Here is a 15,013-nt window from a genome sequence, read left to right on the forward strand (position 1 = left end):
AAAGATCAGAAGAAAAGCTACCAAGAGTTAGAATGGCATACAGGCATTATCACATAAATAGTAGCATGACTATTTCTTTAAGGCATACAAGAAGGTCACAACCTGCCCCAAATTGCTCTGTGACACCACGCGGCTTCTTAGAGAGTATGGTACTATTGAAAGCAAGCGCAGGGGGAAGAGTCTAGCTGTAAGTCATAAAAACTTAAAACTAAGTCCTACCATCAGAACATAAACCAAACCCTGTACACTCTTCATGCACAAGAATACGTTTGGCTGTTCAGTGTGCCCTGGGCAGCTTGTTGGGCATGTTGAAAGGTGCCCTGCCCTGTGCCGGCAGCAGGACAACGTACCATGTTGACAGCTCTCTGTCCCACTGTGCTGTGCCAGGGAGACAGGGAGCAGGAGATTTCAGACCTGCTGGGGCTGGAGCAGGACTTACTGCAGCACTGTCACAGAGAGTTGCAGCAAGGCAGGGCTGGAAACTAGAAACAATACAGTAGAAGGAAGGGGGTAATAAACACCCAGTGGAGAAGAATTTCCAGCTGTTGGTTAGCTGCTGGAAAAGGCATCAGGACTGTCAGTCTTAAATGTCTTCATAGTCAGCTTTGGCTATGCAGCGCAGTTCAAGAGCTGCTCATACAATTTATTTTAAAATATTCTGTATGTAATGCTATAAATAATGGAAAACAGAGTTATCCACAAGGAGTGCCCTTCCTAATAATCCTTAAAACACATTCACATTTAATGCCACCTTTTTAAATGTCTGCAAAGCAACTCGAGCAATGGTTTGTGTGCAGCAGGGAGGTATTAACAGCACTTTAGTGTGAGTCTGGTTTTGCTCAGTTAACTTTAGGCTACTGCTGTTTTATTTTGTGAATAAATTAGTCAGGTCCTATTTATTACATATCTTTATTTGCCCTTACATCTTTCTTCTGATCACTGAGCGTAAACGGAGGCAGCTGAGGCTCAGAGACATAGTGAACTGTTTGACACATCAAGATGTTTGACTCCATTCCGATCCATCGGCCACAACCATGAACATCACAGGCTCTGTCTTACCTCCTAGGAAGTTTGTGATGTGCAGGGGGAGGCCAGCATCCTGCTCATGAGCCAACTGATCACACAGGAGCATGGCCCCACTGAGCAGCAGCTTACTGTAATGGTTACTACTGGCCTGATAAGGTCTTTTCAGCATGAAGACCAAATTGATGCCCCAAAGGGAAGTATTTGGAAGCTCTAAAATGAAAGAAATGTAATACCTCCCTTGGTAACTTTAAATAAAACACATCTTTAAATGCTGAAGAAGCCACTGACTTTTCTCATTCTTTAAAACCTGCCAATTTCAGCAGCATTACTTCTCTCTCCCTTGACCTAGATGTGATACTAAAGCTCAGTCTCTGTCTTTGCTCCACACTGAAACATTCTAGAGATGGAGAAAACATTAAGGTATATGGGTACTGGCAGCACATCAGCAGTAATGTGATGCGAGCATCTTCTAGCAATGAAGAGGGGCTGGCTATCCCCAGAACCACTGCATTAATTTTGACGAGGAGGCACACTGAAGCTGGGGGTCTGGGTTTGCCACAGGCCTGGGGAACACGAGCAGCCCCACAGCACTGACATTTGGTCATCTCTGGGTGAGCCCCACTCCCACCCCATTTTTTTTTTTTTGTCCGATTTTAGTGGTTTAGCTGAGGTTATCTGTAAGGATGGGCTAAGCCCTTACTCTGCATTAGAGCACCTGAAACTGGTGTGCTTCAGTACCATACCCAGTGCTGGCTCCGAGTAGCTCACATTCAGGCAAGGAGTCCTCCCTCTGTCATCACTTCTGCAGTGTCCTCTGGGAAGGCAGCCTGGACACAGGAACACCATCACACCTCAGGTTCTACAAACTGTGCTGGGCAGCTCGGGCTTGGCTACCATGGCACTGGGTACCACCACTCAGGCATTTCAGTTCAGCTTTAGACTGGAAATGTGCAGAAAGCCAACACAGTACAACATGGGAGTAATGGTGGAAATTTGGGAAATTTAATGACAAGATGTTCCAAGTCCATGGACTCAGCAATGTGATCTGAGGATCAGAGGTCTGCTCAAGACTTCTGGCTCCCCCACTCACTTCAAGCACGCCTCAAAGAGGAGTAACAAAACCTTCTGTGCATCTTTTTATGCAAATACAAAATGGTTTAACATTTCCTGGAGCTGCGACAGCAGGTAATGTCAGATTGGAAGAACACAACCAACCACAATATAACTTCTGTCTAAAAATGAGGACTCTTATGCAGTGTCAGAGCTCAAAGCTGAAACCACAGGATGCTTTCCCTTTGTTTCACTGGACACTGAATCTCCTACCTTTTATACCTGGCAGTGTTTCACTGATCATACTGGCAGCAGCGAGAGAGCAAAGAAAGCAGTAGTAAAAAACCCACCTTTTAGACTACATTCCTTTATTAAGTCACTTAAATATGTAAATTTTCTTTTCATGTATCAATTGAGAGAAAAAAATCACTTTGGCAAAACCTCTGAATTCCACATATTCTGAGCTTCAAATAGAGGCCCTAAGTAAATATTTTTACCTGTAACCCCTACCACATAAGCAAGAAACAAAGCCTGCTCTTGTACAAATCCTGGGCTGCAGCAGCTACTAAATCCCTCTTCTAACAACTGCTGCTGCTGAAGCAAAGTGGGGGTTTTAAAATGTTGCTCAATACTTAGCAAAAGTAAGCTAAAGATTAATGGTTTATAGTTTTCATTTGTATTTCCATTAGAAACAAGGAAAGCAGCCAAGCAAATATCCAATTACCTCTGTGCACGGCTTTCCTCCAGTCTGGCACAGTCTGACCAAGCGAGTGTGTTCTGTGCTTTTCAAAGGAAAGTTGTCCTGCCATAAACCTGCCTCTATCCCTTTGAATCTTGGCTGTTATGAATTTTCAAGCCAACAGTTTATTTCTTCTATTTGTAGGATATAAATCAAATCCTGGGATGAGGATATTATACACCCAACTTTTCCACAGGGTACAGTAACTAATTGGGTGTCTCCTGATGCTTCTTCACAGTTCTATTTAGTACATACTAATGAATAATACATGCAAATAATATCAGGTTTTTACATAACAGAAGCTGAATTCGGTGTTGATCAGAAGATCTGGTGGCCTCTCAGCCACCTTGGATCTAGAGAGGAGCGCTGCAGCTGGGGTCATTTCAAGGTTTAAAGGAAAATTTCAAGACTCCCAACAAAAAGACTGCTTGAAGCAACTGTTCACGCTTGAGATGTCTCTGTGCTTGCGTGACAGGGACTGGGCACAGCGATTTACTTCCAGTTGACATTTTGCTATTGTTTTACATAAAAGGCGAAGTTGGAAGAAACACAGTGCACACAGGTGACACTTCTATTTTGGGAAGACTTCAACAACTTTTTTTCAGTTCATTTTATTACTCATGAAATTCATACAGGACTTGGCAAGGAGTGTTTCACTCTTACTAACATGATGATGCAGGTGAAGGGATCAGTTCATTTCTGACACAGATGTGTCGTGGTTTAACCCACAGCCAGACAGCTTGTTACCCACTCCCCCCCCTTCTTGCCCTCCCCCTACTCCTGGGGGACCGGAGAGGAGAATCAAAAAGAAATGCAACTCCCACGGCTTGAGATAAGAACAGTTTAGTAACTAAGGTACAATACGAATCACCACTGCTACCACCAACGACAACAATGATAAGAGAAAACAGCAAAGGAAAGGAGTACAATACCACGCGCCGAACCGCCAGTCCGACCCGGCCGACCCCCTCTCCTTCCGGGTTCCCCCCCAGTTCCCCCCTCGGCATGACGTGCTGTGGTATGGAATACCTCTTTGGTCAGTTTGGGTCAGGTGTCCTGTCTCTGCTTCCTCCCGGCCTCCCCTCCTCCCTGGCAGAGCATGAGACTCACAAAGTCCTTGGCCAAACCAAAACATCATTATCAGCTTTGTTCGAGCCCGAAAGTCAAAACACAGCACTGCACCAGCTACCAAGAAGGAGAAAAAATGACTGCTGCTGCTAAACCCAGGACACAGATGACAGCAGTTACTTAACAGAAAAGGGAAGTTTCATACAAACATCATAGTGAGAACTGAACACAAATACTCCACCTAAATAGAAGTGCTGTTTATATACCTGCCTTGCAATAACCTCAAGCAGCGTTTGGCCAGAACCAGTTATCAGGTAACAACCATGGGGCCCACTGATGGTCCACATCTCTAAGGCACCATCACCTACTGCAAGTCCACACAAGCTTCAAGTGTTGGTTCCAGAGGTAAAACCAAGCAGCAGGTCCTGGGATGCCACCAGCATTCCCTGCAATGTCCCTGAGTTTCCTCAGGAATTTTGTCCCAAAATCTGACTCAATTTAACCTCCAAACTTCAAGATCTTTTCAGTTAAGTTTAAAATTGTGAGCATGCATTTGAACCTGACCAAGAGGAAAAATACTTAACTAAAACACAACAAAATGCACAGCGTTGCATAAAATTTGCTACCCTAAACCACCAGTACCGGTTGTAAGAGATGTGAGCCTTGGATGAAGCCCCTGCAGTAGTACTTTGTCCTTTTTCACACCAAAACTACCAAAGTAACTCCAACACAACTTTGGCCCTCCTTTCTTATATTTTACCTCCCTACTGGCACTGATCTTCCCGAACTCTGAGCCACTATAAAACTGATCCATAAAACCCCATTGCCATGGTCAGCCTACCTGCAATTACCCTTGACTTGACAGTTGCCCTGGTGTCCTTCCCTCCTCCAGTTCAGCCCCATATGGTACGCACAAGTATTTCTGACTAACCAGATGAGAGGCTCTAGTTTTTTATAGCAATTGTGCAAAAAATTCTCATATTTTCAGAATTTAAAACAATCTCAAAATCTCATTCCTGGACACTAACTTTATACTCAAAACCAGAGATGTACTATAGAATTACGATGAACCAGTACTTTTCACTGAATCCTAAACTAGTAGATGCATTGCTTTCAAGAGATATTTTAAACACTAACTAGGAAAATAAATAAAACCAGCTTTGCACAGCCTCCCCTCGAGGAGCATGGATGCCCCAGGCTCTGTGCTCCTCTCCAGTCATTCTCCAAAAGTACAAAAGTATCTTCTTCAATTCAAAGGGCTCATTTCAAAGCCGTGTCTTAGTCTAGCAGAAGTTTCCAACACCTTACACAGTGCTTCTGAGAGAGAGATTGATAAAGGCAGTGGGAACAAAACAGAAAATGCAGTTTAAAAGATGAATCAAGAGATCAAGTTTCTAGGCCAGACTGTCTTTTCTTGTCTAGGGATTGCTTTGATCCTGACAGCCTCACAAACATGGGCAGAAACAATACGTCAAGACTAAAGTTTTGCCTCAAAAAAGAAGCAAAGAACTTTGGTACAAATATTGAATTCTGTGAACAGATTTCTCTTTTCTTAACTGCTTCAAAAAGTCATTTTACAGCAAGCATGTTGCATTAGCTCAGAATATCATTTGTCACACTGGACAATACCAGTGCTGGTACTGAATTTTCCCCCCTCCTGCTCACTGTAACTATGCATAAGATGTTAAACCTGTCCTATTTCAGTTTTGCTCCTGCTTACTGCACAAGCACAAATAAAGAGATGTGCATAAATGTTCTTTTTTCTTTTTTTAAATATAAAAATATATTTTGCAGGGAGATGAATGTAAAACACAGCAGGGGTTCTATTAGTGCACTTATTGTGAAGTAACTGAATCACCTATTCAGACATTCATATTTTCAGAACTTCAGCTATTACATCAATAGATAATGATTATGCAAAGCATTATCACACCTGAGTACTTAAGTAGATCTTGATGAGTCTACTCCCAGATTCTGTCTGGGTGTGCAAGGGCAGCTGTGAAAACTTTCCTGACAACATGTGTCCTTAGGAAGCTCTTTTATGGGCCAGTTAGGATGTGCGGCTCCAAGAAATCAACTCCTGTGGCATTGTGCCCGTGATGCCATAAAATGTCTGATTTTAGGCTCAGGACTGCAGAACCACAATGAAGTTTATATTTCTGAAAACACAACTCCTAAAGCCTCTGGAACTGTTCAGAGATAGCAGAGGAGTAATGGAAGGAATAAGAATAAAACCAAGAGTATGACACATTCACAGATGCCTGTAAAAATATTGAGCTATCATTACTGAATACATTTCTAACACAGTAGCAGTACCTCTGTAACACAATATTTCAGGATTCCAAATAACTTTTTCTTAGAGCCTCTCACAAACATACAAACTGGAAAAGGTGATATTTCCTCTATAGAGGGAGCAAAGTTCCTGCTGCCAGTGGGTCTCTAAACCCTCCTACCCTGGGATGAAGCATTCAGGTGAGAGAAAACTTAACTTTAACCTGACAGGTAGGTAAATAACTATTTTTCAGTGTGGGAATTGTTTTTATTTTGATGCCAACACCTTCTCTATGATTATGTCTGCATAGGAGACAATTGCTGTTAAATTGGGATTAAAAACAGCCTGTGGCTAAGGAACTGAAGTCAAGAAGTATAACGAAAAAGATAAACTGACTCAGGTCTGATTTTCAGTTGATCACGTAGGTACAAGGTAACGGCGAAGGGTCCCCTTAAACACACCGTCATCGGAAGTTAGTGAGTCATAACGAACGGAACTTGTTGGGGAAAATTAGGTTCCTAAAATAGAGTTCATTAAAAAACCCCAAAACATTTCACACCCAGTGACACTAAAGTAAAGGTAACTCATTCTGCGCATTAGGCAGTATCATTTCAATAGGCTGGGAGAGAGGGAGTATTTTAATAAACTAATAAAGAGATACAGATGATACAATTAGGTCAATAAAACCAGAAAGATGGAGTTTCATTATCCTATCCAATACTGCATGCTGTGCAACCAAGTGTGTTAAATGAAAACTTTCAGCTTTCATGGTTTCAGGATGTTAAAAACAACATAATAACAACATGAACTCGGATGCTAACCATGGCACTGTAAACAGACATAAATTTTAGCAATCAAGGGCACTAGAGCACAGTTGTCATTAAATGCATAATAAAAAAAATCCAACTCAACAGAGTGGGAGCAAAAAGCAAATCAGACCTGCCTGGCTTGTTGTGCTGACACCACGCAGAGCGTTAGCACATAAAATTAGGTGCAGACTTGTAGCACTCTCGGTGCATTTTCAGCTCTGCAAAAGTTTGTCAGTGCCTTTTGGAGACGCCATAGATTCACATTTCATGTTCAAGCTGATCACTGAAAACATTCATTTTTACCAACAAAGAAGCATTAATCTGAGGAACACGAAGGGACTGGGGATACATTTAGGAAGTGTATTACTTCACTGCGTGAGACAGCGTCAACTAGTGCTACAACTGGTGATAGCCCAATAAGTCTCAATAGCAGCATCGACATTCTCAGTGTTAAAAATACACGTTCACATTCTGCTTTCTGCTAATGTTCTACAATATTTGTACTACCTGCAGCACAGCACAGTATACTAACTACACACTCATTATTGGCAAGAAACCCATCACCTGCACAGATGAAAGGCAGGACACCTGTGATAAAAGCAGCTGTTCATAATGACAACTCCATTCCCTCTTCCAGTTAGTCACATTTTTTCATAAGCAATGCTAATTTTCCTTGACATTAAATGGTGGACATACTTCCAATAAAAATAGAAATATCTTTTGATAGGTCCTTCAGGTTGACTACTTGACAAGTACCACAAATTGCTGTGTCAGAGACAAGATAGGAGATCAGGTCAGCATCTGTCTGAACAGGTTTTGCAGTGTATTGGAGAAACCTGCTTCTTGTGTAGAAGAGAAACACAAACTTATTGTTCAGAGTATTTCAGTCTGGTATGGTTGTTTGGAGCAGGAGAAGGGACTAGATGGTGACTGAAGGCCCTTCCCTTCTCTATTTTCTGGGTCAGTTCTCCAAAACAGTAAATAAATGGCACATGGGTCCTGTGATGATCCCTGCACAGAGCTGAATTCCACCTCCATTCCATTGAAATCAATGAGGTGAACACTTTCAGGGTGACATTTATATATCTTAACTGATATTATCCTCACTATTTAAGCTATTTAAAATGATAAATAATTCTGATGTTTTTAATAATGTTCAATTTTTCCCCAAGACGACTTAGATTTTGACGCATGACATGAGCCTGCACCACTCTGCCACATTACACAGCATGATGAAACGCAGAGAGAGAAATCGCAGCACAGCTAATGAGCCATAGAAACCAACATCAGAACAAAAGTAAGCTCAGACAAAGATCACTCCATTTGGCTTTGACAACTCTCTAACCCCCCCCCCCCTTCCCTCTTCAAAACGAAGGAGAACTCTGCGGGTACCCACTGGCTGGAAATAACACTGTAATGATAAAGCAGAGTTGTGCCATGCAGCTTCGGTGAGTCTTTCAGCAGACCCACCATGGGTGCACAGTAGCCATGTGCAAGTGCAATAAGATATGAGTACACATTAAGGTCATCCACACATCTAGCATCCCTGGGCAGAAGTGCACAGGCAGGGGGCTGTGACCTCCCATGGGGTCAAGCCAAAGTCCCTGGTATCTGGGTTTTTTCTGATGCTGGAGCTGAAGAGTAGGCCAAGGAATCTGCCCTGCAGCATTATCAGGAACTAGCTGGGTTCAGCAGTGTACAACCTCCCTCTCCTAAGCCTGGCACTGCCAAGGATGCCCATTCCTGCAGGTGATCAGCGCTCACTGTGTTCATTTGGGTTTAAAAACTGACTTAAAGCCTCAGAACCTGTCTATCTCTGAAGCAGGTAGATGTCACACAAGAGCAAGAGAAAGGCTGCAATGAGGAAACAAACATCAGCTTCTGTCCATCTCTTCTCCCAGAGTTGGGAAAAGACAGGTAAAAGCAATTTACCTCTCTCCATGGCACCAGCTGCACAGCTGCAGAGAACTACCCAAAGGACTGGGGTTTTGTCCTCCTCACTCACTAGGAGAAGCTACCAAACAGGAAATGTCTCCCTATCGTGTTTTTTTTTGCTTCATATTACCAAGTACAGCAAAAATAAACATGGATAAAATTATTCAAAACACTCGGCAGATTAGTCTCTTTTCAACATGCTTTGATGAAGCAAGTCACCATCAAGATGTTGTTTCAAAACTAATTTGTATCTTAAGTACAAATCAATTAATATCATCCTAAAAGCCACACAGAAGTCCTTGCTTGTGAATAAACTGCTGCTGTGGCTGTTACAACTCTGTGAATGCAAATCCTCATGCCCAGAAGTTTGAAATGAAATTCCCATGAGACTAAAGTAAACCCCACTCCTTAAAATACTGCCTAAACCAGGATTAGCAAAAGATTTAGACTTAGCAGAAAACTAAAGAAATTATAATGACTTTTTTGCACTCACTGTGGATGTCATATTTCTCAATGCCTTTCAAAACTGAAGGCTATTCACTGCAGAACGTATCTGAATCTGATTCTACGAGAGTTTGAACAAATTATGCAAACTGCTGATCACCATAAATCCCTTTCATTATATTCTCTGCCACACATTCTTCACCATTTTTAGATGAGGTAAAAGGGAGCACCACTGCCAAAATACCATTAAAACCTGGTCTGAGCAGAATTAAACAACACTGTATATAAAATACCAGAAATCACTGTGGTCTGTGTTTCCAGTTTCTGTAGCACAGAAATCATTTCTATTGCTTGTTTCCATCCTAAACTTAGTCTTTGCAGTGCACCTCAAATGTTGAGATTTTAAAAACTGTGATAAGTCATCTTTTTCTCTACTAAATACACTCTGAAGCACCAGGAACCCTTTACAGTCACTGCAAATTCTAAAGATCCATTTATCAAAGGTAAGATCTTTTCTCATAATGCAAATCTCAAAGAATACGTGTTAGACATGAATGGAAGACCAGTTTTATCATATAAAATATTAACTGGCTCATCACATAATCTTCTTTAAAATACACCTGTCTGATATGAGACCTAGTAAATCTAAATGTTAGATCATACTTGCATAGGACATGGAAATAAAAGCTGACACATATCTTCCTAAATTACAAAGAAACTCAGATACCTTGTCATTCAAAATGAAATTCATTACTTACAGTGTGGTTTCAGCCACACCATGTTAAAATGTACTATGATAGGGTCCTCTTACCCAAATGTAATTTCTGATACTAGAAAATTTTCACCACAACAAAGAAATCTACAGAATTATCATGCTGGGGACTCCGTGCTCCTGTACTCAATTCTTACCAGGTTTATAAGGCATCAGGGATGCTACTCAGAATTAAATACAAGAAAGCTTTGCTTCCCTCTGCAGAACACACCACTAATAGAAAAAAGAGACTGTGAATACCACAAAGCCTTGTAAAGGAAAATGGGGACACTTTGGTTTACTATAATCCTTTGTAAATGGCCTTTTGAATTTGCAATCCAGCTATGTCATTTACTTTCTCATCTTATTCAAAGCCTGCCACAAAAAGTTATAAAGGCAAAGCAACACAATGGTACCTAGATGGAGAGAAGAGGCGTGCTGTCTTATATTGGCAGACCAGTAACTCCTGCTCCTAACACAAGCACCTAAGTATGATATCAAGGTAGGTGGTATGAACATCACATCCCTCCTAAGATGACAACTTTTTTTTTTTGTTTCTTTTCCCAGAATCACACATCTGTTTGATTCTTCAGAACATTAATTTTATTACTTACTACTACTTAAACCTGTGCACTGACAGACTGGATAGACACGGGCATGACGGACAGTCTGTCAGAAGGCCGACAAAGCTCCCTACAGGGTGCCTGTGTAACTTTTATTTACTGCAAAGTGTATTCTACAGAGGATACGCAGCTCTGGAAACATCAAAATGTGGTGTTCAAAGTTACGCAGCATAATCTGAGTGTATAACACTGGTGAGATCATAAGAAGAGCTAACATCAAAGGCGTAAGGACCCACAGACTGAGAACCTGGGCTGCTGCAGGGTTTGACTCCCATGTGGCAAGGGCACTATTCTGTTAGTCATCTTCTCGGGGTAAAGCCTCTTATGATAAATGTCTTAAGTGAGAGTCAGTGCTTCAAGCCATTCTCCAGACTGGCATTTAACAAGCTGTCAGGATGACTTAAAAATAGTGCAAGGACTAAAGGAAAAACAACATTCTCATTTGCTTGTTCTGCTTTCCCTGCTGTGATTTTATCAGGAATTGGCCAGCTTAATTTAGCTTTACAAGTTGCCAGAAAATGGCATAATTCCATTTTAATTTTGTTTCTTGGCTGAATTTGCCAAACTGATCCACCTCTGATGGTCCATCAATGACTGGTTCCAGCAGTTCACACCAGACCCTGGAGCAGGAGTCCTGGGCCCTGCTCTCACTCCTGCTGCTGATGGCAATGTGGCCACCACGCAATGCATTTATCTCCTCGTGCTTCCTAGCACTCATTTATAAAAGCAAGTTACAATTACTGCCCAGGTTGCAGCGAAGGAAAGCTGATACTTTTATAAATGTTTAGAACTAGAAATATTTCATGGCAGTATTATTTTGTGAAGCTGTAAGCTTTCATTTTTGGTTTGAAGGAAGTATGAAATAGAGGAAAACAAAGCATCTGCAACCCTGAAACTGAAGCTGAGATATCTTCAGACTGCCTCTGATCTTTGCACTGCTTTCAAGACTGAGATTCTTCTCCAGCTGAAGCAAGGGCTGTGTTGTCTGTCTGAAACTAATCTAAACAAGGTAAAAATGAAGACTTAACTAGCCCAGACAAAATAAGAGTGATCGTACAGCTCTCCAAAATGCAATGCAGTATTTTCTTTTTTGCAAATGTCTGTCCTTCATTACCTTGCTTAAGCTTTAATATTAGACATGACAATAACATGGTGTTCAACAGGATTTAAGATTACTGGAAATAGAGAGGCCATTTGGAAAATGTCATGGCCTTGGTAAGAAGATCCAGGGCTGGCTGAGAATACCCAAGGGCTTATTAAAACATAAACCTTGCATATTTAGGATTCAACCAAACAAATACAACTGCCATTTGCCATTAGCAAGCAAAAGGCAACTCTTACACCTTCTCCTGAAATACCGAATGACTGGGGTTTATTTACCTCAGGTTCCACTGAAGTCAGTAATTCATCATTCCCAAGCACTGTAACTGCTCCTGCAGTATTTGACAAAATCAGGCAGTGAAGTTATCAAAAGCAACCTTCTCCAGAGGATGGGGTGGACATGCCTGCAGGACTTTGTTTTAGGATACCAGCTTTCTTACTGGCTGGCAAACCACCAGAGCTTTCAGGGTCACCAACTTTTCAGACTGCCCACACACCTGTCCTTACGAGTAGAGTTCAAACTAGTATTCCACATGAACTCCCAACTCACCTCAGCAGATTTTGACAATAAAGGATTCTGCTTTGCATTTCAGTTCTTTTCTAATTCAATATTGAACTAAAATCATTCACATACACACTGAAACAAAAACCAAATGAGAATCAACACCCTGGCGAAATATGCATGCCACCAAAGAGTTATAGGAACCTAACAAACATGGCTTTCTCATCATCTTGGAGTGTTCAGTAGTGTTCAACAGCATCTGGTTTTCCCTAACATTAAAGGGAGGAGCATATTAATGAAAAATAGGACTTCTAAGACTGTTGATTCTTGCTAATTCACCTTACAGGAAAAGGAATTTCAACAGATCAATTACTGACATGCAGGATTTTAGGCTGACTAGAAAAGCCAATAAACCAGCCTCTCATAGACTGAAAAAATCTATCCTAAGGTATCTCGATATCAGCACCTCTTCCAAGTTTTAGAGCAACACACAGCTCTTCTGTAGTTCAGATGAATATATATATGTATGCCAGTGCAGAGGTTAAGTTTAAGATCTGGAAAAGATCAAATCGTCATTCCTGTAAAGCAAAATATTTTGGATTTGACTGGGTCAGGCTGCGTATGTGGCAGTAAAATGTCAGGCTGATCAAGACAGGTATCTGCACAGAGAGGAAGACAGGAGCTGCACTCTCCCCTTCCCTCTCCCCTTTTAAAGACTTCATTGTACTTAGATATATTCTTTGAAGATTTTTATAATTTCTTTGTATCAAAGGGATATTAAAAAATAAGGCTTAACATCTTTGTTATCTTTAATATTAGTGCAGGAATACTACTTCTGTGAAATCAATACAGAATTGTTTTCCAAAATCATGCTGGCCCCCCATGACAGTTGAATTGCAAATGAAGTGTAAGCACAGAGCATCCTTTTCCCTTCCATGTACCTGCAGTTACTGGATGTTGCTGCAATAGAGGCATGGAATAAACCTATAAGAGGCCAACGGTCATCACCTAAGGAAAAATTTACAAAACAAGCCTGGAATAGAATACGTGCTCACTCCTCAGGGTGACTGAAGAGGCAATTGAGGATCCCTTCCTGGCAGTGCCTCTTGAACCTCACTGAGTTCTCAGGGAACTGAAAAGCCTTCTAGATGGCTAAAGTTATGTGAGAAGAATCCCATTCCAGTCACTGGGTTGGGAGCCTTATATAGATGTGCTCTGCAATGTAAAATAGCCTAAAATACTTTTACCTAACCAAAAACCCGTAGCAAACTGATCAAACTTACCGCCTTTGTCTGAAACAAGAAGGTAAAGAGTGAGAGAACTGCTCCTATGAGATAAAGTGCATGCATATAGATAAGCAGCATACAGTACAAAGATATATTGAATTTCTGCTTTATAGGGAAAATTTCTGTCTCTGGCTTTCAGTTTGCCTTTCTGTATTATGCTATTTCAAATCAATATATTCTTCAATGTCTTGAACTTGCTCCCTCCATAGGATACAGATGAAAACGATTCCCAAAGAATTTACAAAATACTTTTAGTTAGAAGGTAGAACATAACTCTGCTTTACAATCGGTGTGAAGAAAACCCCCTAACAAAGCGAGTCCCTGGGCATCTTCTCTCTTCACCTTCTTTTAGGTGCTCTGTGGTGAAAAAAACATTTTCCAATATTCTCCGAGATCAAATTCTCTTGTTACAATCCTATTTTTACTTTGCTTTTATAAGACTCTGAAGAACATTGCTTGGTCATCATCCAGCACTGTATTTTTTTTCATATATCAAATTCCATCTGTGACTGTTATCCAACTGTGCTAAGACTATTCTTTGGCAAAGTAACCTGGAAATATTGCTTTTGCCCTATTTTCCCTTTTCAGTCCTTCCAGTTCTGTAACTGTCTGAATCTTTCTTGGTAAAACCTAAAACTATGCCTGTCCTGGCTTATTTCTTGTACCATCATATAGGTTAAGTTATTGGAAAGCTTCTTCGCAACCAAAACACCAGTTTGTGAACTTGTGATGCCAAGTTGCTCTGTAACAAACACAGCCTGACCTCACTTCCCACTGAGCACTTCCTCCACCTCTCATGTTCACACATGCCTGGCTGCCTGTTCAGCTCTTCAGTGCTCCGTGACTTCCCAGACTCTGACAGCAACTGCCTATATTCCACTTTCAAAGATGGGAACAAAGACATCTACATGAAACCCCAAAGCTGGCCTTGCTGCTCTGCCCGATTCTTTGAAATATAACCTGCCTAAAATCCCAGCAAGATCCATGGATCCTGCTCGTGTATGCTCCAGGTAAACTTCTGCTGTCCCTTCCTCTCACAGTACTATACCTCAACAGCAAAATTTCATTCATTTTTGTATATTTGAATAAACCCTCCCCAAAACAATCCAAAAGCACATAGACTTCCTGGATTACTGATAAAAACAAATTCATTTACTCATGAGAGAGGGTGCTGCTGCTTTTAAAAAGCATCTCTTGTGTATGTGAAAGAGGAAATTGGGAGAACAGTTTTCTCTCTTCTTGTTACTCTCATATAACTACCTCAAAACAAAGAATTAGAAAGCAAAATTGTCCAAACCCAAAGTATGGACAGGAAATGTGGGCAAGGAAGTATTTTATTTTTTTTTAAGTTATAAGAAACTGAATTTGCATGTCTTAAATCTGTAAGCAGCTCTGCAAATCACATTT

Source organism: Neopsephotus bourkii, unplaced genomic scaffold (genome assembly GCF_033783945.1).
Source record: "Neopsephotus bourkii isolate Nb327-2 ecotype Australia unplaced genomic scaffold, CSIRO-AGI_Nbou_v1 NB_1770, whole genome shotgun sequence".
In the NCBI taxonomy this organism is placed as follows: domain Eukaryota; kingdom Metazoa; phylum Chordata; class Aves; order Psittaciformes; family Psittacidae; genus Neopsephotus; species Neopsephotus bourkii.